General features: G+C 44.7%; 2 long non-coding RNA genes across 3 annotated transcripts in view; one reads left to right on the top strand and one right to left on the bottom strand.

The window, feature by feature from the left end:
• The window catches only part of LOC142651908 (uncharacterized), a 161,341-nt gene that overhangs the window by 79,509 nt on the left and 54,129 nt on the right, over window positions 1–27,703 (top strand). For both annotated transcript variants that reach the window (XR_012847733.1, XR_012847732.1), the window contains exon 2: window positions 18,261–18,356. This is a non-coding gene — a long non-coding RNA (uncharacterized LOC142651908). The remainder of the gene's footprint in view (window positions 1–18,260; window positions 18,357–27,703) is intronic.
• Window positions 9,040–10,123, bottom strand: LOC142652911 (uncharacterized). Its single transcript, XR_012847984.1, has 3 exons — window positions 9,938–10,123; window positions 9,404–9,536; window positions 9,040–9,153 (listed from the first exon to the last, which is right to left on the bottom strand). It is a non-coding gene; the product is annotated as an uncharacterized LOC142652911 (long non-coding RNA).

Raw genomic sequence — 27,703 nt, 5'->3', positions numbered from 1 at the left:
CTCCCTATCCTGTCATTACATAATCACAGGCCCATATACCTTTTCTACCCTGGTCCCTGACACACTATGGACCCCCTTGAGGCCCTGGCTCAGCAAATGCAGGGTCTCTCCCTACAGGTCCAAGACCTGGCTCAGAGGTGCAACCAGCGTGATGCTACCCAGGTAGTGCCCTCCACCCCACCTCTTGAACCCCACCTCAAGTTGCCTGACCGGTTCTCAGGGGACCGGAAGACTTTTTTCTCCTTTCGGGAAAGTTGTATGCTCTATTTCCGTTTAAGGCCCCACTCCTCAGGTTCTGAGAGCCAGCGAGTGGGTATAATTATGTCCCGGCTCCAGGACGGCCCCCAGGAATGGGCCTTCTCCTTGGCCCCTGACGCCCCTGAACTCTCTTCTGTTGACCTTTTTTTTTCGGCTCTCGGACTCATCTATGACGAGACTGACAAGACTGCCTTTGCCGAGAGTCAGCTGGTGACCTTACGTCAGGGTAAGAGACCCGTTGAGGAGTACTGTTCTGACTTTAGGAAGTGGTGTGTAGCTTCTCGGTGGAATGACCCTGCCTTGAGGTGCCAGTTTAGATTGGGTCTGTCGAACGCTCTGAAAGACCTGTTAGTTAGTTATCCCTGTTCTGACTCTCTAGATCAGGTTATGGCTTTAGCGGTACGTCTTGACCGACGTCTCAGGGAACGACAACTTGAACGTTTTTGTGCATTCTCCTCTAGCTCCCCTATGATGGCCCCCGAGGTTCCGTTGCTTCGTTCTACCACGGAAAACTCGGATGAATCAATGCAACTCGGGGCCTCCGTGTCTCCCCAACAACGTAGAGAGTTCCGCAGGAAGAATGGTCTCTGCTTCTACTGTGGGGATGGCAAGCATCAAGTGAACGACTGTCCTAGACGTAAGAAGAAGCAGCCAGAAAACTTCCACGCCTAAGTGACCATCGGGGAGGTTGCTTGGGCGCACAGGTATTTCCCGTATACATGAAACCTAATAAGATCTTGCTTCCCTTTCAGTTCTCTTTTTACGGTAGGTCTGCCACCGGCAGTGCCTTTGTGGATTCAGGGTCTTCTGCTAATATTATGTCTGTGGAATTTTCTATGTCTCTAGCCATGCCATTGATTGATTTGCCTAAACCTGTCCCGGTAGTGGGTATCGACTCCACCCCACTTGCTAATGGTTATTTTACGCAGCATACCCCTGTTTCTCTCGTTGAGGAGGTGAACACTCTACCTGAGTTTATTCAGGATTTCGCTGATGTTTTTTCTAAAAAAGCTTCCGTAGAGTTACTTCCTCATAGAGAGTACGATTGCGCTATCGATTTGGTACCAGGAGCTAAGGAGCTAAAGGTAGGATATTTAAATTTCTCTTGTCCCGAACGTGAAGCCATGAGAGAATATATCCAGGAAAGCCTCGCCAAGGGTTACATTCGTCCCTCTAGTTCTCCGGTAGGTGCTGGCTTCTTCTTCGTAGGGAAGAAGGGTGGTGGTCTTAGGCCGTGCATCGATTACCGAAACTTGAATAAGGTCACTGTAAGGAACCAATATCCCCTTCCTCTGATTCCTGATCTCTTCAATCAGGTTTAGGGGGCCCAATGGTTCTCTAAGTTTGATCTTCGGGGGGCTTACAACCTTATCCGAATCAGAGAAGGCGATGAGTGGAAGACTGCGTTTAACACGCCCGAAGGTCATTTCGAATACCTCGTTATGCCCTTTGGGTTGTGTAATGCTCCCGCGGTATTCCAGAATTGAATAAATGAGATTTTAAGAGACTACTTGGGGGTATTTCTTGTAGTGTACCTTGATGATATACTTGTGTTTTCCAAGGACTGGTCCTTCCACATTGAGCATGTCAAGAAGGTGCTCCAGGCCCTTTGGGAAAACAAACTCTTTGCTAACACCGAAAAATGTGTGTTTGGGGTGCAGGAGATACCATTTTTGGGTCAAATCCTCACTCCTAACGAATTCCGCATGGACCCTGCCAAGGTTCAGGCTCTGGCTGAATGGGTCCAACCTGCATCCCTGAAGGCTTTACAGTGCTTCCTGGGTTTTGCTAATTATTATAGGAGATTTATTGCTAACTTCTCGGTCATCGCTAAGCCTCTTACGGACCTTACTCACAAAGGTGCCGATCTCCAATGGCCTCCAGAGGCGGTCCATTCTTTTGAGGTCCTTAAGAAGTGCTTTATCTCTGCCCCAGTGCTGATTCAGCCTAACCAGATGGAGGCATTCATCGTGGAGGTTGACGCCTCCGAGGTGGGAGTGGGTGCTGTCTTGTCCCAGGGTACTAGGTCTCTCACCCATCTCCGTCCCTGTGCCTACTTCTCCAGGAAGTTCTTCCCCACTGAGAGTAACTATGACATTGGCAACAGCAAACTCTTAGCCATTAAATGGGCATTTGAAGAGTGGCGCCACTTCCTGGAGGGGGCTAGGCACCAGGTAACGGTCCTTACCGACCACAAGAATCTGTTTTTTCTAGAATCTGCCCGGAGGTTAAACCCGAGACAAGCTCGATGGGCGTTGTTTTTTTACTAGATTCAACTTTGTGGTCACCTATAGGGCTGGGTCTAAAAATATTAAAGCTGATGCGCTGTCGCATAGCTTCATGGCCAGCCCTCCTCCTCCGGAGGATCCTGCTTGTGTTTTGCCCCAGGTTTAACCATATCCTCTATTGATTCTGACTTAGTCTCCGAAATTGCGGCTGATCAAGGTTCAGCTCCCGAGAACCTTCCTGAGAACAAGCTGTTTGTTCCCCTGCAATTCCGGCTAAGGGTACTCAGGGAGAATCATGACTCTGCACTATCTGGCCATCCAGGCATCCTGGGTACCAAGCACCGCATTTCTAGAACCTATTGGTGGCCTGGGTTGCCTAAAGACGTTAAGGCCTACGTCGCCGCTTGTGCAATTTGTGCTAGGTCCAAGACTCCCAGGTCCTGACCAGTGGGCTTACTATGTTCTTTGCCCATCCCCCCGAGACCTTGGACCCATATCTCCATGGATTTTATCACCGATCTGCCTCCATCCCAAGGCAAGACGGTGGTGTGGGTTGTAGTAGACCGCTTCAGTAAGATGTGCCACTTTGTGCCCCTCAAGAAACAACCCAATGCCAAGACGTTAGCTACTTTGTTTGTCAAACACATCCTGCGTCTCCATGGGGTTCCTGTCAATATTGTTTCTGACAGAGGGGTACAGTTTGTTTCATTGTTTTGGAGGGCTTTCTGTAAGAAGTTGGAGATTGATCTGTCCTTCTCCTCGGCCTTCCATCCTGAAACTAATGGCCAAACTGAGAGGACTAATCAGTCTCTAGAACAATATTTAAGGTGTTTTATCTCTGATATGCACCTTTTCTTTGTCAGAAAACTGGCATAGAACGATTGATAAATTCCCCCTGATGTTCTTAAAGACAAGATTAATAACATATTGTCATATTCAGCTCAAGCACAATACTGTTAATTTATTTCAGAATTTCATCCCAACAGCAATAGTATAGAGTAATATTATGTAACCAATCACTCGTAGAAAATGATTCATTGACATAGGGGGAATTTATTAACTCTTCTGCGCCAGTTTTCTGGAAAATTGCAACTTTTAGGCCGTTTCCACCACTAATGCCTCTTTTTGAACAAAGCAGGCAGAGCTTAGCACAAGGGGCTGAGTCACCCAATGTCCAACACATTTAGTATAATTTAAACCAGAAAGTGACCTAGATTATAGCGGAAATCAATGCCAGTTCCCATCTGGAGTAGATTTCTCTCTGTGACACACAGATGGCCAGACATGCGCCTAATTTCATAAGATGTTTTTATTACGGCGCTCTTCATACTAAGACTGTCGTATAAAAACACCGGTCTTAATAAATTTCCTCCATAGTGTTTATATATACATAGTAAATCATTCTATAAATTGCAGACTTTCATCTCAGCCATATTCTTGGGCAAACAACAGGTGGGGGCAGGGACTTTAAGGTCTACTCGCACTAAATAATGATTCTTTAAAGATATCTGGGACTTACTGATGGCTTATCCTTAGACAAGAGAGACGCGTTGTCATGACTATGGAGACCTGGGTAAGTATAAGCTTTTTTTCCGAATTGCGATTGTTGCGGTCGCAATAATCGCAACATTTGCTATTCGTTGCAGATTTTACCTCCCCATTGAACTCAACGGAGAAAACTCGCAACAGAAAAGAAGTGATTCTCAAAATCTGTGGTGTGGACATGTCCTTAATGTACTATACAATGTATTGAAAAACATAAAAAATTATTTGTGGGGTGAAATGGAAAAAAAAATGCAATCTTGCTATTGTTATTTAAGTTTTGATTTGACAAAATTTACCATGTGGTAAAAATTACAAGTTAAATTTATTTTGAGTGCATGTACGATTATGGCGGTATAGATATAATGTATATAGTTTTTTTTATGTTCCACTATTTTTACAAAATAAAAATACTTTGTCAATTGTTAAAAAAAAATATTTGTGTTGCCATATTTGAGACCCATAACCTTTTTGTTTTAATATTGATGGAGCTGTGGAGCAAAGGAGCATCTAGAGGATTTTAGGGCCTTCTTTTTATTAGAATATATTTTAGGCACCATGTCATGTTTGAAGAGGTCTTGTGGGGCCAAAACAGTGGAAACACCCCCAAAAAGACATCATTTGGCAAACTACACCTCTCAAAGAATTTATCAAGGGATATAGTGAGCAATTTGACTCCACAGGTTTTTTTGCTGAATATAGTGGAATGAGGCCGTAAAAAATGAAAATCTAATTTTTTTCCAATAAAACGTAGACATTTTCAAGGCGTAAAGTAGAATAAACACCCCAACATTTGAAAACCAATTTCTCCAAATTACGGCAATACCCCATATGTGGCAATACACTGCTGTTTGGACCCACGGCATTGCTCAGATGGGAAGAAGCACCATTTTGGAGCTTAAGTTTTGCTGTAATGGTTTTCTGGGTGCCATGTCGCATTTGTAAAGCACAACGAGGGACCAAAACAGTGGTAAACCTCCAAATGTGAGCCATTTGGGAAACTACACCCCTCAAGGAATTTATTGAGGGTATAGTGAGCATTTTGACCCCACAGGTTTTTTTGTTGACTTTAGTGGAATTAGGCCGTGAAAATGTAAATCTACGTTTTTTCTAATAAAATGTCGTTTTAGCTCAGATTTTTAAATTTTCACAATAAATAAAGAAGAAAAACCATAACATTTGTAAAGCAACCTCTTCTGAGCACAGCAATACTCCATATGTGGTAATAAACTGCTGTTTGGACCTATGGCACGACAGAACGGAAGGAGCACCATTTGGCTTTTGGAGCTCAAATTTTGCTGGAATGGTTTGCAGCGCCATGTCACATTTGCAAAGCCCCTGCGGGAACAAATCAGTGAAAACCCCCAAAAGTTACCCCATTTGGGAAACTACACCACTGAAGGAATTTATCGAGGGGTATAGTGATCATTTTGACCCCACAGTTTTTTTGCTGAATTTAGTGGAATTAGGCCATGTAATTCAAAAGCTACATTTTTTCCGATAAAACGTGGACATTCTCAATTTTTACAAGGAATAAAAGAGTAGCATTTGAAAAACAATTTCTCCCGATTACAGCAATACCCAATAAGTGGTCATAAACTGCTGTTTAGACCCACCACAGGGCTCAAAAGGGAAGGAACACCATTTGGAGATCAAATTGAGCTGGAATGGTTTTTGGCTGCCATGTCACATTTGCAAAGCCCCTGTGGGGCCAAAACAGTAGGAACCCTGCGAAAGTGACCCCCTTTGGGAAACTATACCTCTTAAGGAATCTATCTATGGGTATAGGGATCACTTAGACCCCACTGGTCTTTTGTGGAACTTATTGGACTTACCGTATATGTCGGCGTATAAGACGACTGGGCGTATAAGACGACCCCCAACTTTTACCCTTAAAATATAGAATTTAAGATATACTCACCATTTCGTGCAGGAGCGCTTCACTATGGCCATCGGCGGCAGGACCCAGGACTCTGTCTCTTTGAACTCGCGCATGCGCAGATAGGCGAGGTACATGATGGGGTTAATTACTATTAATGTGAGGAACATGGAGGGTAAATTCATCGCACCTCGCGCCTCACATTAATAAGTGAATGAAAGCCGTGTTTATTTCATTTTTTTACAGCGTACACATCATAAATGATGCAAAAACATTGTTGTCCGCGCCATTACTGAATGTGTGTATTTTATGTATTGAGACTTATTTTAATGTTTATTGTAAAAAAGGTGAAGGTGTATTTTTTTTTAAAATGTAACCATACTTTGTTTTTACTTTATTTTTAAACTTTAATGTACTGACATATATCAGATATGTGCCAGTACATTATCCTGTATACTGATAGTACACAGGCTGTTGTTAGGACATACTTGGGTATATCCTAACAACAAGAGATATGGTCAGACAGCCCTGGGGTCCGTCAATAGACCCTGGGCTGTCTGCCCATATATGGTATGGCCCTCGATCGCGTCACAGGAATTCCCTGTGACGCGATCCAGGGGCATCCCCCCTTCTCACTTTCCCCTGAATGCTGCAGTCAGCTGTGATCGCAGCATTCACGGGAATAACGGCGGAGATGAGAGGTTCTCTGATCTCCGGCGTTATAGAGCGGGGCTGCGGCTGTGTAATACAGCCATTGCCCCGCTCCTGACAGGAAGTGCGCGCGCGGTCAGCATGAGGAGATGCGGCCGGCGCTGCACTAATGAGCGGCAGTTCAGGCACTGAAGACAACATGGGGGTGCTTTGTAGCGCGCCCGCCATGTTCTGTCTTCAGTGCCGCAGATCATTAGTGCAGCGCCGGCCACATCACATGATGCTGACCCCGCGCGCATATGTCAGGACTCAGGAGCGGGGCTGTGGCTGAATTACACAGCCGCAGCCCCGCTCTCATAGTCATGTGTACTATACTGAGCTGTGCGGCTGCAACGTGCATCCCTAATATCCGACAATATCCGGCATATAAGACGACCCCACACTTTTGACATTTTTTTAAGGGTGTAGAAAGTCGTCTTGTACGCCGATATATACGGTAGGCCATAAAATTGAATAGCAACTTGTTTTCCACTAAAAAGTAGATTTTTTTTAATTTTCAGAAGCGATAAAGGAGAAAAAGCACCCCAAAATTTGTAAAGCAATTTCTCCCAAGTACAGCAATAAACCACATGTGGTCATAAACTGCTGTTTGGACACACAGCAGGGCTCAGAGTCGCAGGAATGCTATTTGGCATGCAGATTTTGCTGGATTGGTTTTTGGGCGCCATGTCTTATTTGAAAAACTAAACCAAGAGAAATATGATCGACTAAGGCACACAATGTTAGAAGAAATATACAAATTTTATTAAGTTAAAAACATGAGACAATTAAAAAATGGAGTAGGGGATGAGTCACACAATAAAAAGACGTCAAATCAATCAGAGACCGGATATGAGTATTATGTCAACATATAAACAGTGTATATGTTATGTTGTAGCAGCAAGACGGAATGCATATGAAAACATCGAAAACTATGTCCGATTGAGATCAGAGCAGATTAAAGCCAGGTATATCCGATGGCGACAGCAATAAGGTAAGTAAGAGAATATAGTACTAGTAGTTATAGTGATATCTAGGTAAGTATGGAAGGTTAGTATGAATCGCAAAAAGTTGTATACACGATATAAGACAAAGTTACATACCAAATATATATGAGGTCAAGGGGTAACCGAAGATAATGAACATAGTGAAACCACAGCTGCTAAACAGGACAAGAAATATGAAACATACCGGTGGATATGATGGAGGCGTAAGATGAGACGTCTGAACCCGACGCGCGTTTCGGCAACTGCCTTCGTCCGGGGTTAGGGTCAAACTACTTGTGCCCACCTATATATAGTACACGGGCCGTATATCTGATGAATTTAAACAGTAGAGAAGGAGGTGGCATGGACAGGATGGAGGGAATCGGCGTCTGATGCAGGGTACAAAGATGGCGCTGCCCCACTTCCTGTGCCACGTCATCAGAGAGGATGTGAGGCGGCAAGGACTGACCGCGCCCCCCACATCCTGCTCCAATTGCAGACAGCGGTCGGAAGAGGCCAGAGCCACTCCCCCCCCCCGAGAGTATGTTGATACAAAATGTAAATACCATCAGCGCACAGCCACACATCATATATATGCCAGCAGTGTATAGAACGAGAAAGATGTCTGGATGAATGATGCAGCAAAAGTGTGTGTAATAGAGTGTAGAATGAATGGATCGATGTAGGAGTGAGAGTAAAACGGGTTGCCTAAGTGTGGCGGTGCCGAGAAAAATAGATGGGTGCAGAATAACAAGTAAATAGATGAAGAACTGGAAAGTGAATAATAATAAGTGAGAGTGTGAAGGGCAAGTGACAGTGAAGAAAAACAAATTGAGAGTAAATATGGTGTAGTGAAGTAGACTGGGCAGTGATTAATGAATGAATAAGTAAATAGGGTTATGCAAGAATATTCATGCGTAGGTAGGCAAACATATGCAAACATGAAAGTGTAAGACGGTACCAAGAAGAAGATTATGGGGCCGATAGTGTGAGTGATAATGGATGAAAAAATATATATTAAACTGTGATGGAAAGTGGAAAAGCAGTGGATTACTGCGAAAAAATATAGGACGGGTATTGAATGAAAAAAAGAGTCTATCACTAAGAGAACAACTGTGATACAACGTGTATAGAATACACATGACAAAGTCTTGTATAAAAAGAATAAAAATTTATACAAATACAAATGCCTGATAAAGTGACACATGTAAGGTGCATATTCTATTTAACGGAAATGCAATCATATATCGCATGAGGAGAACATACTAAGAGCAATACATATAATACACATGCATGACGAGGCATAAGCCAAATGTATAAGTAAAAAAGCTAAAAACACTGTTGTAGTATTATCATTATATATATATAAAGAGATGATGGTCAAACAGTGAAACATAATATGTTATATATTATATTAATGTTAAAATCACAACATAATAGAATGTGTATACGATCACAGACAGGACGTGCAAAATACAGATTCTCGTTCTTGTTTTCTCTTGTTGGAAAATTTTGACTGAAGTCCAATCAGTAGCCTCCTGGGATAAACTCACAAGATGAAGACATGATTCTGTGTACAAAAATGGGCAGAAAAAGGGTAGTTAGTGCTAAAAAGTGACAACAGAAATGAGGAAAGGGTAAAAACCAAGACCCACTGCAGGAGTCAATGGCTACAGAAACGAAACGTAGCTCAAGGATTCATTTAATCCATGTGGAAACATTGTCCCAAGAGTCCAGATCCAGCGAGTCTCGCATTGTGCGAGCTTTTGTTTTATGGCCCCACCTCTCATACCGCATATAATGTGGTCAATTCCCCTCACCTTTAATTTAGAGGGGTCGCAGGAATGATGCGTTTTAAAATGCCGGGCCACAGGTTTCAAGTTCTCCAAGTTCTCTGCCCCTGATGCTCGCTTTATGTCGGCCATGTGCTATCGTACACGAACCTTCAACTCTCTGGAAGTGAGACCAACATACATTTTTGGGCAAGGACAGACCGCATAGTACACAACAGCTTTGGTGGTACATGTGATGGAGTGGGTGATATTAAAGATCTTACTGCCAGAGGCATCAGTAAAGGTATTGGCTTTTTCTACATTAGGGCACGCGACACATTGTCCACAAGGCTTGCAACCCCATTTTGGACCCTTAGTCCCGAATGGATATTTTGTTTTTGTTGGGTCATAGTGGCTTTTGACAAGGTGATCTTTCAGATTTTTAGATCGTCTAGCTGTAACGCTAGGATATTTAGTAATAAATCTGTCTAAAGTGGTGTCAGTCAGTAAAATCGGCCAATACCTCTTTAGGATTTCTCTCATTTGTGGCCATCGGGAATGGTACCCAGTGATAAATCTTACCTGGCTATATTTGTCTGGCCTTTTCTTGGGAAATAGCAAGTCATCCCTGGGTGTACGTTTTGCCCTTTGGTAGGCTTTTTTAATGGATCTCCTACTGTATCCCCGTTCCAGGAAGCGGTCTTTAAGATCATCTGCCTGTCTCTCGAATAATGAGTCAGAAGAACATAACCTCCTTATTCGTAAGAATTGTCCAATGGGGATCGCTTGAATAGTCTGTGAAGGGTGAGACGAAGAAGAATGTAGCAATGCATTCACAGAGGTTTCCTTGCGAAAAACATCACTGTGAAGGAAACCCTGTTCATCTGCGAAAATTTTGACATCCAGGAAATCCAGGCAGCTAGGATGTGCTTTATAAGTAAATTTTAAATTTGCGTCATTAGTGTTCAACCCAATCATGAATAAGTCAAGATCAGCGTGTGTGCCCTTCCAGATGACCAGAATGTCATCAATCTAACGGGCCCAGAGAAGGACCCGTGCCATTGAGTCACCCCGGTCATCTGAGAAGAGATTCCTCTCCCATAGCCCCAGGAAGAGGTTAGCGTAGGATGGTGCACAAGCTGCCCCCATGGCCGTTCCCTGGAGCTGTAGGTAGAAACAACCATTGAACACAAAAAAATTATGTGTTAGAATGTACTCAAGCATCTGAACGATGAATGAGCAAAGGGGTTTGTCTAATTCTGACATTGATAAGAAATATTTGACTGCCCTTATCCCATCTTCATGCTTGATGCACGTATAAAGAGACTCCACATCAATGGTAACAAGAAGCATGTCACTATCAATGCTGACACCGCTGATCTTTTGTAGCAGATCGGCCGTGTCGCGAATGTATGATGGTAGGTTGATAACTAGATTTTTAAGGTGGAAGTCAATAAATTTACAAATCCCCTCAGTGAGACTATCCCTACCTGAGATGATGGGCCTTCCTGGTGCAATCTTTTCATTTTTATGGATCTTGGGTAGTAGATAAAGGGTTGGTATGGTGGATTCATCAGTTGAAAGTGCCATATTTAGTTCTTTTGAAATAATATTTTCTTCTACTGCCTGCAGAAGTTTGACCTGTAATTCTGATCTAAAAGACGACAGAGGGTTAAAGGTTAATTTCTTGTAACATTGTTTATCCCTCAGCTGTCTATTCGCCTCTGCCTCATACATGGTACATGGCCAGACCACCACATTTCCCCCTTTATCCGCCGCCTTAAATACCACATCATTGATTTTTTGTAATTTTTTAAGGCTGTTTCTCTCTGAGGGGGTTAGATTGTCATCTTTAATATGCCTTGGAATATTCCAAAATTCTTGGGTCACTGATTTGATAAAAAGATCCACCGCAGGGCATAGGCTGAGGGCAGGAAACTTCTTAGATTTAATGCGAATGCATGCTGGGACATTACCTGCATCGATCTTGTGCTCATCTAAGAGGTCCTCTAGTGCTTTGAGTGCCTGTTGTTCCTCTGATGTTGGAAAAAGTTCGCTGTCCACTGGTTTATCAAACCATTTTTTAAAGATGAGCGAGCGACCAAAGATGTGTAGGTCTTTCACTGCAGAGAACATGTCAAAACCAGCACTTGGTGAGAACGTCAAGCCCTTGGCTATTAACTCTAAATCAGTGTTAGAGAATGTGTGTGTTGACAGATTAATTACCTTTAAGCGGCTGCTCTGATCCCGTACATCTGGTCGCTTTCTATTAGCCACTTGTCTTTGTGCCAGTTTTCTTTTTGGACGGGTATTGAAATTGGGTCTATAGGGTATATTGTCTGTTTCACTCTGAGAAGATACAGAGGAAATTGAAGGGGTACGGCTGCGACCTCCTGGGGCCTGATTTCTTCTCCACCTATATACTTTATTATTTTGAAAATCTCCAATATCTCTAGAGAATTTCTTGGATTTAGTATCCACCACAGGGCTCAAAAGGCTCAAACGGGAAGGAACACCATTTGGAGATCAAATTGAGCTGAAATGGTTTTTGGCTGCCATGTCACATTTGCAAAGCCCCTGTGGGGCCAAAACAGTAGGAACCCTGCGAAAGTGACCCCCTTTGGGAAACTATACCTCTTAAGGAATCTATCTATGGGTATAGGGATCACTTAGACCCCACTGGTCTTTTGTGGAACTTATTGGACTTAGGCCGTAAAATTGAATAGCAACTTGTTTTCCACTAAAAAGTAGATTTTTTTTAATTTTCAGAAGCGATAAAGGAGAAAAAGCACCCCAAAATTTGTAAAGCAATTTCTCCCAAGTACAGCAATAAACCACATGTGGTCATAAACTGCTGTTTGGACACACAGCAGGGCTCAGAGTCGCAGGAATGCTATTTGGCATGCAGATTTTGCTGGATTGGTTTTTGGGCGCCATGTCTTATTTGAAAAACACTGAGGTACCAGGATACAGTGGAAGTCCCCAAGAAGTGACGTCATTTTGGAAACTACACCCCTCAAGGCATTTTAAGGCCCCCACATGTGTTTTTTCATTATGTAATTAATTCGCAGCGGATGGTGCAAAGAGAAAATTGCAATTTTTCGCTGATATGCGATTTTAGTGCACAATATGTTGTACCCAGTTTGTGCCACCGAAGACGCACACCTCGTAAACTGCTGGCGATGCCATATATATGGACGTATCTGCTGTTTGGGCACACTGTAGAGTTCAGAAGGGAGTGCCATTTGGAGCCAATCTGTGCGGAGTACATCAGGGCATAATAAGATGGTACAATAATGGGGTAAATAAATAATATTTCACAGATGTGTGGCCAGTGTTGCACTGATAAATGGTGCCCAATCTTATCTGCTTTTGGAACACTCTGCACATTTCGCATTGACATATTCTGAGAGGCAGAACTTTTTTTTTTTCGCCAATAGAGCTGTATGAGGGCTTATTTCTTGCGGGACAATCTAGTTTTCATTGGTAACATGTTGGGGCGTATGCGATTTTTTTGCTTACTTTTTATTCAATTTTTTGGCAAGCAAGGTGACCAAGAACCAAGCAATTCTGACAATGTTTTCAATTCTTTTTTTTTTTACAGTGTACACCGAGGGCTATAAATTACAATTTAAGTGCTCGTCCACACATAGCGGAATTGCTGCGTATTTTCTGTCCGAAATTGCGGATGGGAAATACGCAGCAGAATACAGTAGCAGCAAAGTGGATGAGATTTAACAAATGTCAACCACACGCTGCGTAAATGTTCCGAGCAGAAATTGATCTGCGATGCGTATTTTTCATACCGCAGCATGTCAATTCCTGCTGCAGAAAGTGGATTGAATTGCTGCGTTTTTCAGAAGAGATGTCACCATCTCCCAACATAGAGAAAAACGAAACAAACAAATAGTGATTCTGGCATTTTTTTTTGTTATTGTTTTTGCGGTGTTCACCATGCGGGAAAAATAACATTATATTTTGGGTCGTTACGGACGTGGTGATACCAAATATGTGTACTTTTTTTAACGTTTGAATTTTTTTCCTCTAATAAAAGACATATAGGAAGAAAGGCAGTTTTACTTTTTTCAACTGATAACTTTTATTTTTATACTTTTGTACATTTTTATTAACTTTTTTTTTCCGTCCCCCTAGTCGACTTGAAGACCTGCACCTCTGACCTTTACTGATCTTTACCCACGTAGTGCAATGCATTAGAGCTGTCAGTCATTCACTGACAGCAAGCCTATTAGGCTCCGCCTCCGGGCGGGCCTACTTCCGATATGCTAGTAACCCCATTGACACAGCACTGGCTTTTGAGCGCTGCATCTAAGGGGTTAATCCCCATAGGGTGTTGTCAATTTAGCCTTATCCTAATTAATGTAATATGAGTCTTCATTAGGTCCCTGGCTGCCATGACAAACCATCGGCATCCTGTGATCATATTATGGGGGCGACATAGGGTCTTCTCTGTCTAACTGCTTAGTTGCCGCGGTCATCCAAAGATGCCGGCCTGGATGATGTCAGAGGGTCGGCCTCCTGGGATTATGCTTCATCCCATGTGACCGATGCTGCAGCCAATCACAGGCGGCAGTAGTCTCCTGTGATAAAACGTCATCCTGGGAGTCCGGCCTGCTAGCATACTGGCTAAGTGCTGCAGTTTTCCGCAGCGGACATTCTGGGTGGAAAACTGCACCCCAGTTTGGTGCGTTTTTTCGCCTGGAATTCCCTGCGGTGCACAGGGCGAATTAGCTGCAGCATATCCGCCCGTGTGAACTCAGCCTAAGGGCTTATTCAGACGAACGTGGGGAAATTCGGAAGTGAAAAACAGCCGTTGGGTCCTGTTTTCTTGGATCCCCGTAGACTTGAGTCTATGGAGGGATCCATAAAAACGGAAGAAAATAGGACATGTTCTATTTTTAAACGGACCCTTCACACGGTCCGTTGAAACACATGCGTCCGCGCGATGGCCGTTGTTTTAACGGCCGTAACACGGACTGTAAGAGTAATAAGGATAAAAAATTTAAAATGTGAATAGCTTTTTATTAATGTATCAATATAGCTGTATCAATTAGGAATAATAATATTGTATAAAATTGTCTCATAAGCAGTTTTGAAATAAGCTGTGTGAAACTGGAAAATAATTCTAGCCACCACGCAGAAGAGGATGCACATGGCATTCTGAGATACTGCAAATAAGAAAACTTTGTTATTTATGACATTGTTATGTATGTCATAAAATTTAGTGCTGAGAAAGACAGAACATAGATAATACCATGTGATAGTCTAGACAGTTAAGTAGTTTACTTTATGCAAAAGTGACGTATACATCCTACTGTTGAAATTATCTGATTAGTTGATGGTTGTTAAGACCGGATTCACACGAGCGTGTTCAGTCCGTGATATACGGTCCGCAGGTCGGCCGCATTTCCCGGGCTGAGCACCCTGCGGACGTAATATCACGGACTGAACACGCTCGTGTGAATCCGGCCTAACTGAAAGAAGGAAGTTATAAATAAACCTAAAACTCATGGTTTTGCAGAGATGTGCATGATACACCAAACATTGTGAGTGTCTGGGTTATTCTCCAGCCGTATATTGAATTGTATATATGTATACTTGGAAATTGATCTACCTATGAGAGCAACTCTAACATGTACTCTAAGGGTATGTTCACACGGCAGCGTCCGTTACAGCTGAAATTACGGGGCTGTTTTCAGGAGAAAACAGCTCCGTAATTTCAGCCGTCATGGCATGTTAAGGCGCTTTTTCGCTGCGTCAATTACGGACGTAAATGGAGCTGTTTATCCATGGAGTCAGTGGAAAACGTCTCCATTTAACGTCTGAAGAAGTGACAGGCACTTCTTTGACAGCGGGGCGTAAAAAAAAGACCGTCGGAACAGAACATCGTAAGACCCATTCAAATGAATGGGCAGATGTTTGCCGACGCTATCGAGCCGCATTTTCGGACGTAAATCGAGGCGGAAAACGCCCGAATTACTTCCGTAAATAAGCCGTGTGAACATACCCTAACATTTGTCTGAATAAGCCTTAGTGGATACAATTGTATCCAGTCTAGGCAATGCTCTGTAAGGCTCTGTTCCAATTTCTCCCTGGCTTCCGTTTATAATGGAAGCCAAGACTCAGTGCTGGTTCCTTTGCATGACGGATACCAGCGGCGCCCATCGGACCCCATTAACTTATAATGGGGTATATATGGTTCCGCCAAGGTCTCCTGTCAAATTTGCTGGAATCTGCGACGAAGGCTCCATTGCAGATGTGAACATCGCCCAAGCTAAATACATCAGCAGCTGTTGCATCAATCTAACTAGTGTTTTGCTGCAATGTATCAGTCTAGCCCACAGAAATTTGTGCAGAATTTTGGCGGAGTGTAATGCGGGCCGTCCGCAAATCACGGGCCGTGCACACCAATGCACCAATTTTAATGAGCCCGGACCGAAAATGCGGACCGTATAATTATTTGTCCTATTTTGTTTGCGCAATACATGGACCATGGAAACCACAGTTGAGTGCATTGGCCCAAAGGGTTAACATGTGTTTTATACTATCCGCAATTGCTGCTCCGCAATTGCGGATAGTATATGGCCCCAAATGCACGGTCGTATGCACGAGGCCTAAAAAAAAGAATCTGCTTTTTTTTTTCCAGAAACAGAGCCATTTCTGTCCATGTGCTGTTTGATATTACAGTTTAGTCCTGTTCACTTGAAAGTGGATGAGCTGAGGAACCAGAAACAGGTCACAGACAGACATTACAGACAAATAGATCCTGCGTTTTTTTAATACTGGACAACCTCTTTAAAATGTATTTACATAAAACCGTCCTTTGCACTATTAGGGTATGTTCACACGGCCTATTTACGGACGTAATTGACGGACGTATTTCGGCCGCAAGTACCGGACCGAACACAGTGCAGGGAGCCGGGCTCCTAGCATCATACTTATGTACGATGCTAGGAGTCCCTGCCTCGCTGCAGGACAACTGTCCCGTACTGTAATCATGTTTTCAGTACGGGACAGTAGTTCCACGGAGAGGCAGGGACTCCTAGCGTCGTACATAAGTATGATGCTAGGAGCCCGGCTCCTTGCACTGTGTTCGGTCCGGGACTTGCGGCCGAAATTCGTCCGTCAATTACGGACGTAATTAGTGTGTGTGCACATACCCTTACGTGGATTAAAGTAGTGTTATTAGTGGTAGTTTTTTTTTTTTTAAACAGTACATTATAAAATATAATTATATTACAACAGTTTTTAAATCTTGTAGTGTAGAAGAATGCGGGAGAGGATCACAGATAGGCCTTATTTTCACTTACATATTTAATCAATATTTTAATCCATTTTTAACCACCTCACAATTCTGCTCGAGCTGTGCAAAGAGCTGTCCTCGGGTTGTGATGTGATTTCAGGTAGAGCTGCTTAGCAACAGAAGTAGCTGCCCCCTGCATACCCTCCACCCACAGATGGCAGGAAAATAAACTGAAATCAATCAAAACAAAAAAGCTTGGGCTCCTGAGGAAAACTGCTATTCATTTCTCTAGAGAACATACAGAAGGGGAGCTGCAAGATGTGTGTTGTAGCTTTCCCTGTATGTTCCTGTTCCTCATCTGTGTCCAATGCCTCTCCTTCATTCGCCCTCTTCTGTTCTGCTCCCCATTGCTCACCCCTCTTTTCTTTTTAGTGCTTCTTTTCAGTTCTATGCAGCTTCAGTCTCCCCTTTTACCTGGCTGCCAGCAGCTGCCACTAGGGGGAGCTTGTCGTACACAGGTTTAGGCTACATGCACATGCACAAGCTGAAACGCAAGATACATTGACATGCTGCAGATTTTTAAAATCCGCCCCTCAAAATCTGCCCCCAGTTTACATGCACAAAAAATATGCACCGTTCTTGCAATCTCATTTGCTTTGTTGAAACGTTTTATGCTGCGGATTCGCAGTATGCAAATCTGCACGTAATACGCATTATGTGCACATGCCCATGTTGTGTAATTTGATTCTAAAAATATGTCTTAAAACCGCAGGTAAACACAGGTAATTCTGCATGTAAAATGTGCGCTTGATACTGCATTTTTTAATACGATTACAGGTGCAGTTTTCACATTATGATGCGGAAATAGGTGCGGTTTTTATGCTGCGGATTTTGGTGCCTTTTTTTTTTTTAACTTGCCACATACAATTCTGAGATGGAAACGCAAGATAAATTGACATGCTCCTGATTTTAAAATATGCACCGCAGGTTAATTTAGGTGCAGAAAAATTCTGCAACGTGTGTGCTGGTTCTGTATAACGCTGCGTGTTTGCCGCAGAATAATCTCCGCTGCAAATCCCTCTGTAATACACATTGTGTACATAAGGCCTTATACAGCTATCCTTTAGTTAAAGGGGATGTCCATTTTCCGCAATTAAATGTTATTTTTTTGCAGAATTTAAAGTTATACAATTTTTTAATATATTTTCTGTATTATTTCTTCATATTTTTAAGATCTCTGCTTTTTTTCTTCAGTAGGAACATTCATTATTTTCTTCCAGTGGATAAAATTCTATCCATGGTCATGTAATGGACACACAGGTGCACGGCTCGTTACAGTTACAGTATGTGTATCAGAGCTGTGTCTTCTAATGAAGATCCCAACACCTGTGTGTCCATCACATGACCATGGACAGAATTTATACGCAGCATTATTATTGAGTGAAGAACTCACAGAACTCTATGTAAGTGATATCAGCAGATAATTATTTTATTACTAACCATCATTTCCCTCGACACTGCACATAAAGTATAGAAATATATAGACATTTACCATAAAATTTACTATGGAACCTCTAAACAACCTCCCTAATAATAATGTATAACTGTATTCACAATTATGTTTCATCTTTTTACTTCTCTAAGGATCAATAAAGCGATAAAGACTTTGAGGATGTGGTAAGAGCCCCATCTTCTCTACAGTGCAAAACATTACTAATAAAGAAGGACAAGAACAGTTACGTAAGTATAATGTTTGCTAGGTCTACTTTCACCCCCATCTTGTGACAGCCACACAACTTCTATATACTGTGAAAACTCCAGGGCCCCCCTCCATGCTGTGTCAGCCAGTAGACCCTTATATACTGTGTCAGCCACAACCTCCCATAATTGATAGCCACAAGATCTATTATATACTGTGACAGCCATAGGCCCCCATTATGAGTCAGCCACGAGACCCTTATATACTGTGACAGCCACAACCTCCCATAATTGACAGCCACAAGATCTATTATATACTGTGACAGCCATAGGCCCCCATTATGAGTCAGCCACAAGACCCTTATATACTGTGACAGCCACATCCTCCCATAATTGACAGCCAAGAGATCTCTTATATACTGTGACAGCCATAGGCCCCCATCATGTGACAGCCACAAGACCCTTATATACTGTGACGGCCACAACCTCCCATAATTGACAACCACAATATCTCTTATATACTGTAACAGCCAGAGGTCACCATCATGTGATATCCATAAGACCTCTGTATACTATGAAAGCCACCGGACACAAATACAAAGGCAAGACCCCAGGGTATACTGTGACGGCTATATGACTTCCTTCATGTGATAGCCCCAAGATTTCTTATATGCTGTGACAGCCACCAGGGCATCTATCATGTGACAGCCACAAGAGCTCTATATACTGTGAAAGCTACAGGACCCCAATTCTGTGACAGCCACAATACCCTTATATACTGTGAGGGCCACAACTTCCCATAATTAACAGTCACATGATCTCTTATGTACTGTGAATGCCACAAAGCCCCTGTATAGTGTGACAGCCACAACCTCCTATAATTGACAGCCACAAGATCTCTTATATACTGTGACAGCCACAATCTCCCATAATTAACAGTCACAAGATGTCTTATATTTTGTGACAGCCACAAGACCCCTATATACTGTGACAGCCACAATCTCCTATATATAACAGTTACAAGTTCTCTTATATACTATGAAAGCCACAAGACCTATGCAGGGTCGCCAACAGGAATTTCTGGGCCCCATACAGCCAAGGAGCCTGTTCCCCCCATTACCGGGGGTGGGCAAGGGAAAGTGGGGTGCTCACGTTTGTACGTTATGCGCGGTAACTGAGTTTGGGACTGACACTAATCACAGTGAATGAAACACGTGGAGCAGGCAGTGACCGGTTAATGCCCTGGATTTTGTTAAATTCAGCCAAAACGTATCTCACTGTATGGCATACAGTGGGATACATCGCTCAGGGTCTGGCCCTGAGGAAACTCCTGAAGTCACTGTCCATATAGTGATGTCAGGAGCGGAATACGTTTTTTTTTTTTTTGCAGGATCTCTCAGGTTGGAATATCGTAGTCTACTGCGCTATTTCATCCATCAAAAAACATCTGTTTTAAAAACGGATGAATTTCATTTGTAAATTTTCTTTCACACGCTTTCCTCTGTAGATAATGCCACACCTAGTGGTGTAACTACCGCTGTAGCAGCCGTAGCTGCTGCTACGGGGCCTGCAGCCTGAGGGGGCCCGTGCCGCCTGACGCCACGCCCCCCCCCCATATGCCGAGTGGCGACGCTAGCAGGCGTCATGGCTGCTACAGCGGTAGCGACACTACTACGGGGTCCGCGCTGCCGAGCCTCTAACATATATGGGCTAGGCGACATGGGCCCTCTCAAACCCGGGGGCATCGCTAGCACCGTCTTGTGCCCGACCATTCAGCGCCTTACAATGATGCTGATTGGCAGGGCAAAATTACGTAATGGCGCTGCTTCCGTGCTTGAAAGGCGCTGATTGACGGGGCAAGTCACTCTGCCCTGCCAATCAGCGCCTTTGAATGATGCGCTGCTTGCTTCGTTCAGCTACAGCAGACCTGCTCAGAAGAGAGCATATCTGCATTGCGCGGGAACGGGATCAGGTTGAGTATGTAATTTTTTATTTTCTTTCTACTAAACTGTGAGTGGCATTATCTACAGAGAGGGTCTATATGTGGAGCACTATATACAGGGGGCTCTATATGTGGGGATGTGGGGCACAATCTACAGGGGGTGTGTAATGTCGGGGGTAGGGAAACGGACAAGTGAGCCCTAATCTACCCGCCACTCTGTCCCTGCCTACTTGCAACGACCCGCCCTAGGCGACGGGGTACAACTGGGTGGCAGTCCCTACGCTCAGTAAGTGCACGAGACAAACAGACAAGGGTACAAAAAGCTAAGGGAAAGGGGGCAGTTGCCCACGGCAACACCGTGAGCAACAAGAGTGGTGAACGAGCCGAGTCAAACCAGGAGGGAACGAGGTACCAAACGCAGAGCAGGAGAGTGGTCAGCAAGCCAGGGTCAGTATGGAGCAGGATCAAATAGTCAGAAGCTGTAGCTGTGCCAGGAAACCACACGAGAAGAATCACAAGCAAAGGAGGAACAGGAAAGGCAGGTATAAATAGACAGAGGGCGGGAGCTAGCTCCGTCTGGCCAGGCTGCGATAGGCTCTCCCACTCCTAAGCCTGCCATCCTGAGTGGTGGAAGATGGAGTCAGTCTCAGAGACATAGACTCAGGTGCAGACTGATTACATATGGGCGTATACACAGAAGTTGTGCCTGGCAGATCCTTTACAGGGTGTCTATATGTGGGGAAATATATACAGGGGGAGCTATATGCTGGACACTATATACAGGGGTGGGCTATATGTAGTGCACTACCTATAGGGGTGGGCTATATGTGGGACACTATATACAGGGGTAGGTTACCTGTGGGGCACTATCTACAGGGGGCTATATATAGGGTACAGTCTACAGGGATGGGCTATATGTGGGACACTATATACAGGGGGAGCTATATGTGAGGTACTATCTATAGGGGAGCTATTTATAGGGCACTATCTATAGGCATGGGCTATATGTGGGACACTGCATACAGGGGTGGGTTACCTGTGGGGCACTATCTACAGGGGGGCTATATGTAGGGTACTGTCCACAGGGGTGGGCTATATGTGAGGCACTATCTACAGAGGTGGGCTTTATGTGGAGCACTATCTATAGCAGAAGCTATATGTAGAGCAGCACGGCGGCTCAGTGGTTAGCACTATTGCTTTGCAGCTCTGGAGTCCATATGAGGGCACTATCTACAGAGGACTGTATGTGGAGCACTATCTACAGGGGCTTCTATGTAGGGCACTATCTACAGAGGCTCTATGGTGGTCACTCTACAGGGGGCTATGCGGGCACTATCTACGGGGGGGGGGGCACGGTGCGTGTGTGGGACACAGTGTATGGTACTATTATAATCAGGGCGCTATTATAGTTAGAGGTGCAGTGTATGGTGGCGCTTTATTATATTTAGAGGTGTTGAGAATTTTAACTTCGTTTATAAGTGCAGAAATGTTTTAAAAGTGAGAAGCTGAAGACATTGAGCGGAAAACTGAAGAAATGGGTCTTGGCCGGTAGAAATCCATCAAAGAGGTCTGGACTGGAGGGAGAAGAAAAGAACTAGAATCTGAGACGCCACCGGTGAGTCTCTTAATGTAAATGTTTATTCTGCCTCTAATCAGTACTGTAGTCACTGTATGATCTGCAGCGAGATGATGGGTGGTATGATTTTTTTTTGTGAAACAGAATCTCACGCATATCCTTACTATTGTTCGGGCCATTCTGGGAGCTGTAGTTTTACACCATACAAACCTATACTGCAGGGGTTGCACTAAATTGAGCTGTATTTGTTCTGGTGTTGTATATATGTACTGAGGTTGGTTCTGTATATAAGTACTGAGCTTGGCTCTCATGCCGTATATATCTACTGAGCTTGGTTCTGGTACTGTATATATGTCAGGGCTTGGAACTAGTGCTGTATTTATGTATTGAGCTTGGTTGTGGTACTGTATATGTGTTGAGCTTGGTTCTGGAGCTGTAATTAAATAGGATATATTCATAATAACAAAATTGTAGGGCAGATGGAATTGTTCTCAATTCATTGTATATTTCATGGCAACCTATCTGGTAGTTTTAACCCCTTGAACCGCCACCATGCAGTAATACATGACCTGACTATATTTCAAAATGTATGTTTTTTTCAGATGCAGTAAAATCTTTAAAATTAACTTTTAAAACGGCACACACTATTTGCTAATTACTCATTAGAGGGTCATGGGGCGGTGCCGCTATCCTGAAGAGTCACATAGTACTGCCTCTAAACCCACCTTTCCATGTTGATTGACATCCCCCTGGCTGATACAACATTCTCGGATGCGTCATTGATTTGTACTACTTAGGGGTCTGTGTGGCACTATATACAGGGGGGGGGCTGTGTGGCACAATACACAAGGGGGAGCTGTGTGGCACTATACACAAGGGAGAGCTGTGTGGCACTATACACATGGGGGAGCTGTGTGGCACTACATACAAGGGGCTATGGCACTACTAAGGGGGGTGGCTGTGTGGCACTATCTACTAGGGGGGCTATATGGCACTATTTACAAGGGGCTGTGTGTGACACAATCTACAGGAGTCTGTGTGTGGCACAATCTACAGTGGTCTATGTGTGGCACTATCTACTAAGGGAGGAGCTGTGCGGCACTATCTACTAAGGGGGGATGTGTGGCACTATATACAGTGGGAGCTGTATAGCGCTATATACAGGGGGGCTTTATGGCGATATCTACAGGGGGCTGTATGGCGCTATCTACAAGTGGGTTGTGACACTGTATAGGTGGGATTGTATAACACAGTCTACAGGGGTCTGTATGTCACAATCTGCAGAGGGCACTATCTATAAGGGGGCTGCGTGTGGCTCTGTAGATAATGCCACACAGCCCACCTTGTAGGTAGTGCCACACAGACCCTCTCGTAGGTAGTGCCACACAGACCCCTTTGTAGGTAGTGCCACACAGCCCACATGTAGCTAGTGCCACACAGCCCCTCTGTAGGTAGTGCCACACAGCCCCCCTGTAGGTAATGCCACACAGCCCCCTGTAGGTAGTGCTACACAGCACCCTTGTACATAGCCCGCCCCCATAGATGGCACCCCCCATAGATGGCACCCCCCCTACCTTCCTGTAGGGGACCGCTCCAGGAGAAGTCCCTAACTTCACTGTCCATATATGGACAGAGAAGTCAGGGACTTCTCCTGAAGCAGAATCACCGACCACAACGCCGAGGATTCCGCTTCAGAAGAATCCCTGTCGTGTGAATAGGGCCTTAACACCACAGATAACACACAGTACAGATAATGCAGTAGATGCACACACAGAAATATATACACATACAGAGATACATATATAGGCACTTAGATACACAAATAGACACACACAAAGACACACATACACACATACTAGAACTTATACACACACAAACACAGAGACACACAGACAAATAGAGGCACAAACAGCAGATAGACTGAGCACTCACATCTCCTTCCTCACAGGCTTCTTGCAGGTCAGGCTGTGAGCGGAGCTAACTGTGGCTCAGACACCACGTCCTTGCCAAATATATATTAGATACTGCAGTGCTCTGATAGAGATATAGATATATATATCTACATATATTTTACTACATTGCGTCTACAGAATTCCGGTCATTGTGAATAGTTTCGAAACTCCCGAGTTTTTTAATTAGGTTCGCTCAGAGTGGCCGCGGGTCTTATGTACAAAACTGCAGCGTTTTTTTAATTAGGTTCGCTCTGATTGGCCGCGGGTCTTAGTCCCGGTCCTGCTACTTGTACTTTGGATAGCAGAATACAGTCATGGCCACTCCGTCGAAGAGGACTTGCTACAGTCCCGGCCTGATCTTTCACAACCCCAGCAAGAAGCTAGTCTTTCTCATATATATTGAGCGAGGACATGATGTTCAGACACCACGTTGTCAACTGTGCCTCGGAAACCATGTGGTGTCCTCTCAACTGTGCCTCGGACACCACGCCGATTATATATAAGATGTCATTAGTGACATGTGACAGTAATGGGCTGCTGTAGTGACAGTTATAAAGCGACTCCTCCCAGGCTTTTAACTGTGTTCACTGATTATAAACCCTCCCTTCCACTTTAATTAACTGTCTGATAGAAGGCTTGAGAACTAAGTGATGCAATAGTCATTGTTGTCATGGTAACCTAATGTTCAGCCGCAACAGAGCAGTAGGACACCTGAGAAGAGAAGAGAAGCAGCAGCCAATTATTGAAGTGAGTGAAGATACAGGATTGGAGGTTGCGTACAAGCACAGTATATGGAGAGGAGGACAATATCAGTTGGATGCTCCATCTAGAGGCTGCTTGTGAAAGAAGCAGCTCTTGCTATAGTATGTTTTTATATGTAAATTGTACTCTAGCCCTTGGGTATTTTAGCATGTGCATACCTCTGAACTCAAGTATCACAAAGAGGGACAACCAATGTGGTGCGTGTAGCGTGGCGTGGCAATTTTTTTTCTGTAAGCCATGCCTCTAACCCAGGGGCGTAGCTAAAGGCTCATGGGCCCGGGTGCAAGAATTCAGCTTGGGCCCCCCTACCCCTCCCCAGCACCACCATCATCATCAGACCCCTGCACACTCCTATGCCCAGACGCCTTGCCCAACAGCCCCCATAGTATAATGCCCCCACACAGTTAATGCTCCCATAGCTGCCCCCACACAGTATAATGCCCCATAACGTATACTGCCCCCCCATAATAGCCCCATACCGTATAATGCTCCCCATATCAGCCCCCCATACAGTATAATGCCCCCCCCCGCAATATCAGCCCCCCCATACAGTATAATGCCCCCATATGTGCATAATTACTTACCTATCCCCGTTCCCACGTCGAGTGGAGGATCCTTCGCCTCCTCCGGTGTGTACTATGAGTGACTCGGCGCAGGAAGGCGCGATGATGTTGCTACATCCCGCCTGCCTGCGTCGAGCCGCTCACGGCACAGGGAATGCTGGATCAAGGAGATGTCAGCTCCTTGCTCCAGCATTGATTGGAACCGGGACCTCGGTGAGTGACTCACGAACCCCCAGGGGGACGCGACCCACAGTGTAGGGATGTCACGATACCAAAATTTGGACTTTGATACCGATACTTCGTTTACTTTGCCAACAGTAATAAAAATTAAAATAAAAGTTCTTCCATTTTATGATGTGAGGCACGAGGTGTGATGATGAATTTTGAATGTGCCTCACATTAATAGTAATTAACCTCATCATGTTTCTCAGTCATAATGGGTTAATGTGTAAGGTACATGATGGGGTTAATTACTATTAATGTGAGGCACATGGAGGTTAAATTCATCATCGCACCTTGTGCCTCACAATTAGGCCCCATGCACACGACCGTAAATAACCTCCATTCACTTTCATTGAGCGCGGACACATTTCCGTAGCGCTACGGATGGGTGTCCGTGCCGTAGAAATGTTCCGAAAATTATGGAACATGTCCGTCCTTTTGCATTTTGCGGCCCGTTCTCCCATACTTTGTATGGGAGCACAGCCCGAAAATGCGGGTGGCAGTCGGCGGCCGGCCGTGCCCGCGGGCCGTGATTGCGGGCACGGTCGTGTGAATGGGGCCTAAGTGATAGAAAGCCATTTTTATTTTTTTACAGAGTACACATCATAAATTATGCAAAAAAATTGTTGTGCAGGTTATTACGGCCGCGCCAATACCGATTATGTGTATGTTTTATGTATTGAGACTTATTTTAATGTTTATTATAAAAAAGGTGAATGTGTAATTTTTTTATTTAACATTACTTTGTTTTTATTTTATTTTTAAACTTCAATGTACTGGCCTATAGCTATATGCCAGTACATTAGCCTGTGTACGGATAGTACACAGGCAGTTGTTAAGACATACCTCAGTATGCCCTAACAGGAAATATGGTAGGACAGCCCTGGGGTCCTTCAACAGACCCTGGGCTGTCTGCCCATATATGGTATGTCCCTTAATCGCGTCACAGGAATTCCCCGTGACGCGATCCAAGGGCATCCCCCCTTCTCATTTTCCCCTGAATGCTGCAGTCAGCTTTGATCACAGCATTCAGGAGAATAGCAGCGGAGATGAGAGGTAATACAGCCATTGCCCCGCTCCTGATATAAGTGCGCGCGCGGTCAGCATGAGGTGATGCGGCCGGCGCTGCACTAATGAGCGGCGGTTTAGGCCCTGGGGACAGAACATGGGGGTGTTTTGTAGCGCGCCCACCATGTTCTGTCTTCAGTGCCGACGCTCATTAGTGCAGCGCCGGCCGCATCACATCATCCTGACGACGCGTACATGTCAGGACTCAGGAGCGGGGCAGTGACTGTATTACACAGCCGCAGCCCCGCTCTCATACACTCGTGTACTATACTGTATTGTGCAGTTTGCGGTGGAGGAGGGGGGGGGCTGTGATTTAACGCTCCCCCCCTCTCCACCGCATACAACACAATACATTACAAGGCATCACACACATTACATTACAATACATAACGTTACAACGCAATACATTACATTACACTGCAGCTTACCTGGAGTCCTCCGCACCGACTCTTCTGCTCTGTCTGGAAGCCATGTCACGTGACAACACGGTCACATGGTACACTAAGTGTACCATGTGACCATAACCCGGAAGTGCCGGCTTCACGGCACAGAAGATTTAGTTAGAAAACATGCTGTATGGCAACGGGGGCCCAGTGGGCCCCCCAGGCTTATGGGCCCGGTCGCAACTGCGACCGCTGCGACCCCTATAGCTACGCCACTGCTCTAACCCCTCCCAATTCTCGCCCATACACACCCGGTTCAACCCTCACAGTATCATGCTCCCATAGGGCCTCCAAACAGTATAATGCCCCCGTAGAACCCTGACACAGTATAATGCCACTATAGCTGCCCCCACACAGTATAATACCCAATAGTGCATCCCACAAAGTATGATGCCAAAAAGCTGCCCCTGCACAGTATAATGCCCCCATACAGTATAATAAAGTAGAATTAGACTTTGCGGCTGGGGAACACGAGGTCGCCAACTCAGGAAAAAAGTGAAGTGGATCTGTCATTAACCCGTTAGTGACCGCCAATACGCCTTTTTACGGCGGCCACTAACGGGCTTTATTCCGATGCATACACCTGTTCACAGAGCTGAATCGGAATAAATAAACAGAGCAGGGAGCCGTTAAATCTCCCTGCCCTCATCGCCTAGCAGGCGTAACTAGTGGCAGACCTGGGGGCCTTTATTAGGCCTCCCGGCTGCCATAGAAGACACCGGCACTCTGCGATCAGACGCAGGATGCCGGTGGGGTGAGAGAGGGAGCTTGTCACAAAGGGTCTGTGGACCCACTGGGCCGTACCGTCTTGGCGGTAAGGCAGCTGGCCAACAGGGCGCAGGTCTGAGTCTATAGGATATA

Source organism: Rhinoderma darwinii, chromosome 5 (genome assembly GCF_050947455.1).
Source record: "Rhinoderma darwinii isolate aRhiDar2 chromosome 5, aRhiDar2.hap1, whole genome shotgun sequence".
Classification (NCBI taxonomy): Eukaryota; Metazoa; Chordata; class Amphibia; order Anura; family Rhinodermatidae; genus Rhinoderma; species Rhinoderma darwinii.
The sequence above is the reverse complement of the archived record's forward strand: the minus strand, read 5'-3'. Positions and strand labels throughout refer to the sequence as shown.